Source organism: Sinohyriopsis cumingii, chromosome 5 (genome assembly GCF_028554795.1).
Source record: "Sinohyriopsis cumingii isolate HCF-2022 chromosome 5, ASM2855479v2, whole genome shotgun sequence".
Taxonomy (NCBI): Eukaryota; Metazoa; Mollusca; class Bivalvia; order Unionida; family Unionidae; genus Sinohyriopsis; species Sinohyriopsis cumingii.
Window position 1 is genome coordinate 116,415,293 of NC_142965.1, and position 6,000 is coordinate 116,421,292.

General features: G+C 37.6%; 1 protein-coding gene across 6 annotated transcripts in view; it reads right to left on the reverse strand.

Annotated features, from left to right (window-relative positions):
• Positions 1-5,502, reverse strand: part of LOC149800037 (uncharacterized) — a 43,136-nt gene extending 37,634 nt beyond the window's left edge. For 3 of the 6 annotated variants that reach the window (XM_089959561.1, XM_089959565.1, XM_089959562.1), the window contains exon 1: positions 5,038-5,501. The gene's annotated coding sequence lies outside the window, so the exon portion shown is untranslated. Of the gene's footprint in view, positions 1-5,037 lie in introns of all 6 variants that reach the window. The other 3 variants (XM_089959564.1, XM_089959560.1, XM_089959563.1) reach the window with 2 other exon arrangements.
• Positions 5,503-6,000: the final 498 nt, after the last annotated feature.

The window sequence follows — 6,000 nt, forward strand, 5'->3', positions numbered from 1 at the left end:
CCCGGTTCAGTCATAAAAAAGGCTTACAAAAATGGTTCAAATGTCTGCCTCACTAGGCGATCGGCATTAAGAAGTTAGTGTTAGTACTCGTCGACGTGGTGTCAAGATAAATGTGACTGGGTAAGACATTATGATACATGTATGCGGACCGAACGCACGACCTCCCGCATCCGAGGCGGACGCTCTAATGATGATGATGATGATAATGATAATGATGATTACGACACATTTTATAAGTGTATAATTTTATTTTCTGCATTTTATTTCTCAAAATGAGTGTGTGTGTGTGTGTGTGTGTGATTTCATAAATGTGTTCCTCTATATTCCTCGCCGGAAAATAAGCATGTGTGCACACCAGAAACTTTGTTTGCCTGCTGTTAAGACAAGCTACGACAATCAAAATTCTATAATTGAAATTGAATTTTTTGTTTAAATGCGTTTATAGAAATGTTTAAAAAACTGACATTGTACGATACTACATACATTCCTCATTCGGCCCACTAAAGCTAGCTTTTATCAGCATCACTTCAGTGTATTAGCTGAAACGTACACACAGTAACCCAACCCCCCAGCCTAGCTACACAATGAACCCAGACTTGATCTTCATCCTGAGTTGAAATGTTTATTCAAAATAACTCCCCGTCGACGCTATGCCACACTTGCATTGTCTGTCTAAATAATGCGATATTCGCGCAGAATAAAGGGGCTATAAAGATGACAAAGACAAATTATTGATTGGAAATGTTAGCACGAGCTTTTGTAAATTCTACCCCACTACTCTGTTGCTGGGCAGATTTGCATCAATGGCGACATTAAAGAAAAAATTAGTAAATCTAAGATATATTGCGACATGAATGGAATGAGCAAGGCTTTCAACTGATAGTGGAAATATATATTCAATCCATCAACCCTTGTACCCACCGTTCACCACAATGTTAGTACTGAGAATCAGCTAACGAGCATCAATAACACTGAAAAAGGAAGACGTTGCTTGACACCCCATTAGACCTAGTGTTAACAGATAAAAAAAAATTTAAAAATCTAAGATAAAATTGTGTATGCGAGTTCATTGTCTCACCTGCGTAACCTCCTGTCGTGGTAGCTCAATTAGTAGAGCACATGAGTTGTAATCTAAGGTTGGCGGGTTCGATACCCGCCCAGGCCAACCCAGTTAGGCTGCCTTTGTGCGCCTCTGCGAAAGTTACTTAACTCCATTTACATCGGCACGATAAATTCACCAGTGTGTTAAAAGTGCCGTTAAAACGTAACAAATTAAATTGTCTGCGTCGACATAAAGCGAAACAATGTTACCACAGTTAGAAACAGTGACTGCTTCTTGGAGACAAAAATATGACTTCGATGTATATCGATTCAGTAATTTACGGACAGAAAATGAATCATACATTTTTGAAAGAAATATTTTTGCAAAAAATAAATCGCAATTTATCGAACTTCCTTGGATGGACCGTAGGACTGACCGAGAAGTTGGATGTGAAAAAAGTAGTACGATGCTTTTGCAAATTCAGTTATTCACTTGTTTTGCAAATGACCGAGGTGATCAGAATGCATCTAAAGGCATACAACTGAGGTTTGATCTGTATGATTTACCTCGAAGATGCGAATCAGTTACCAAAGCTGGAGTGGCCCCTGGCAGCAACAGCAATAATATTAATGTAAATTGTGTGAAACAAGTGTGTTCGTTTGCGTGTGTGTGTTCGTTTGCGTGTGTGTGTTTGAGAGAGAGAGAGAGAGAGAGAGAGAGAGAGAGAGACGGACAGACAGAGACAGACAGAGAAAGAGAGAGAGACTTGGATTTTTAACGAAGCATAAACAATTGTTCAATCATATCGCTACGATGTCTGCAGTGTGGCAGTTTATAGTTATTTTTAGTACTGGGGCATCATGCCGCATATACGAAGCATCATGTCCCACCCAGTCACATTATCCTGACATCAACCCGACCAGTCCTAAACCTAACCTCTTAATTCTGAGCTCCTAGCGAGGCAGCTGTTCGTACCATTTTCATAAGTCTTTGGTATGACTCGGCCGGTATTTGAATCCGCGACCTAACGCATCCGAGGCTGACGTTCCAACCACTTAGGCCACCAGAGCGGTCTGTGTGAAACATAAGGTATGTATGTATGTATGTATGTATGTATGTATGTATGTATATATATATATATATATATATATATATATATATATATATATATATATATATATATATATATATATATATATATATATATATATATATATATATATATTGAAATACGGGTTTTGTTTTGTTTAATTACTGCATATTTTCTTAGCATAAATACGAAGTTTGCTCATCGTTAAATGCTTCTTGTTTCTCAATTAGGTACATGTTTGATGTAATATTCCAAACTAAAAACGTGTCCATCGTCATCTGCGTAAATGATAGTTAGCTTGGGAGGGGGAACGCAAACTTCATTAATAGTATTATGATATTTCATTAATATACAATTAAGACAGATGATGACATGTTGATTTCACTATATCCAGATGTATTCCTACTGTTAAAAGCACAATGAAAACAAACTCAACAGAAACCAAAATAATAATATTTATTTTTAAAAAAATGCAAAAAAGTATAAAAATTTTTAAAAAAATAAACAAGACAAAACACACCGAATAAACGTAACAGTTATGTACTTTATGTTCGGTAGGTTCGGTATCCCAGCATACTATTTTACAAAGCCTTATATCTCTGTTTTGTAATTGTTGACACATCATGAATAAACAAAGCTATATTTGGAGTAATGGAAATGCTCCACGACTGTCGATACAACTACTGAGATACATTACCATTCCTAGTTGTATGGTTCAATGTACATACTACCATTGATAGCTGTACGGCAGTATCGTACTAACGAGGGTATGGGCCAAACCAGGCAGTTGACCGTAATGCCAGAATGCTTGGGTCGACAAAACAATCCGATCTATAACAACAACTGAGTCAGTGACATTTCTCAGATGATATTTAGAAGTTAGATGCCAGCAAAAGCCACTGAGTGACGTTAAATTGCAGGAATTGTTGGTGGCCAGGGCTCCGCTGGAGGAGCGCTAAGCGTTGCCACAAAACCCCTATCTGGTGGGAGGGGCGCCATTTACGTAACTGGTCCATTTTTACCATTAAAATGCCACGGCTGTAGGGTATATGTACATAGTACGACTCATTGCTGTACGGATAAATGTACATACTACTATTCATAGCTGTACAGTAAAAGTACATACTACCTTTCATAACAATAGGGGTAAATGTACATATTACCATTCATAGCTGTACGGGTAATGTGCATACTACCACTCATAACTGTACGGATAACGTGCATACTACTACTCATAGCTGTACGGGTAATGTACATAGAGTAATACCATTTATATCTGCAAATTCTATCATTCCCATCTGTACGTATTAATGTACATACTACCATTCACAGCTGTACCGGTAAATGTGCATACTACTATTCACTGCTGTACGGGTATATGTACAATTCCTTTTCTTTCAAGCAAGCGAATACAGAGCATTTAGAGACATCAAATTAATCTATTCAACATGAGCTAGATGTCTCTGTTGTACGTAATCATTTGTGTATTTTAGCTTTGCACGAACTTTCAACATAAACATCTGACAACACACAGACGCAAAGGGAGATGGGGACGGACACCTTTACATTTAATATTATCAAATCTTTAGTGAAACACAAAATACATTTTCCTCGGTGCTGTACATACTTCATAAAATATTACACAAACTGGCCTGTAGGTGAACGTGACTGCGTGCAGCAAACATGCTTTCACGTCATATAGGCATGGGGGCACGCACATGGGGCAAAGGGTGCACACCCAAATATTATTTGGCCTCCATCCGCAAAACGTAATAGCTGACCAGAACATGTTTGCACGCCTCCCTCCCCCCCCCACCCCCCGCAAAAAAATCTGCGGGCGCACCTGATCACAGGGGGTAGCCCCACATTGATTACTTTTTACTTGTGACAAGATGAAGTACGGAGTATTGGATAGACTACGAAAATGATATACAGCAAATCTAATACTTCGCCAATCTTTGAGTGACAATTTTATGACCCTCAATGATCGTTTGTGCTGACAAAGCAAACACTGTGGTGTTCAGTATTGATTCATTGTCGGTGGAGTAATCTAATTAAATAATGTTTTTAAAATATACTTGCATGAACAGTGCAACTTGTATAGTTCTTAAAGATGGTAACAGAAGACAACTTTAAATCCATTATTCAATAGTTATTAGTCACTCCTTTATTTTATTTAGAGACAAAACAAGTTCTAGACGGGTATTAAAACTAGCATGAATAATGATATTTGCACATATTTACTGCATGGGTATCATTCGAGGGTACACTAGACGACACTAAGAATGGGTTATACATTATCAACCAGCTAGTATACGTGTATCCTCTCTGTCTCTCGATCTCCATCTCGAACGTTTTGTGTGGTTTCCAGCGACATCAGTAACAAGACGCTCTAGGATAGGTTTCGCGCGTTCTTATTTCAAATTTAAAAACTAATTCAACTTGCTGTCTGAAAATGTAAATCAAAGTCATAAATTCATTTGTAATTTAGCTGATATAATATATGAACCTCTAAGAATGTATACTGTATTGTTAGAGACGATAACGTATTGAGTGAAATACTAGTGTGAATAAGTTATCATTCTAAATGTATCATTCTGTAATAAACTAATGAATTGTAACATACACAGCTTTATGTATGTAAGTACGCACGTACACACCATTATGTATGTAACTGATGGATGGATGGATTAACGGACGAACGGATGGATGGAAGTACGTCTGTAAATGTTCTGTTCAACATATCTGAAAGAGCAATAACAATCCGATCTATAACAACCTTGACAGTTACATGCTCATTAGATTACTATTAAAAACTACTCGACCTTGATTACCAGAAGTACCAATGTTTCTCAGATGGTATTTAAAACAACAGCACATGACGTACATAAACATACTGACATACCTGAGTTCATAGGTGTTCAAGTTGATGTGCACATCCCAAAATTGAATTACTTAATTTGCTACTCCACACATGAATAAACTGTACATATGTTATCATACTACACCATGTTGGGTACAGTAGATAGACTTAGGATTTTGGTCAAAACAATGTCCTGAAGTATATTTCAATAGCCGTGTTTCTAAACACCTTGCCAATAATACAGGTAAGCACGCATTATGCTAAGACTGGGGTAATCAGAATGCGATTTTAGTCCCTATGTCATACAAAGAGCTGTCTTGTATACTTGCAGAGACACGTATTTGACAAACGATCAATGCATAAATGCTCCGTCCTGATACCTGTGTATTCAAATGCAGCTGTGAATAAAGTATTTGAAATAACGCAGAAGGGATGATTAAAGTTGCTCGATAGCTCCAATTACGCCTTTTCTTCCAACTAAATTGGTCGTACTCAATAGTAAACGAGAAGGTTTTCGGGGGTGCCTGTCATTGCAACAAAGGAATTGTCATCTTTGTTCTTTTCATATTGTCAACTTGATCTGTCAAATGTTCAAATTTAGGCAAATACGAGGGGGACAATCATCCTGTAATCATTTGAAATTACTATCCACTGTCGTAGGTGAAACATTTACCTATCATCTCCAGTGTGGATTGACAGATGAACAGATATTATATCGGGATAGAAAGATATCAAGATAGAATGATAAATAATTATAACCGTTGTTTAATATCGTGGTTCTTAAAGTTAACGATCGGGGGATAAGTAAATAAATATAGGCCTACTGGCCTTCATGACATGATATAGGTCCATTTGTTGGCTGGGGGGGGGGGGGCTCTGTATTAAAATGTATTTAATTTCCCGTTTAAATCAGATGATTGCGGGAAACGATCGATAAACCTTCGCCATGTAGATTCCATGTTATGCAAGGGGGGTTACTCTGATGTCACAGTAGTGGGGGGGGGG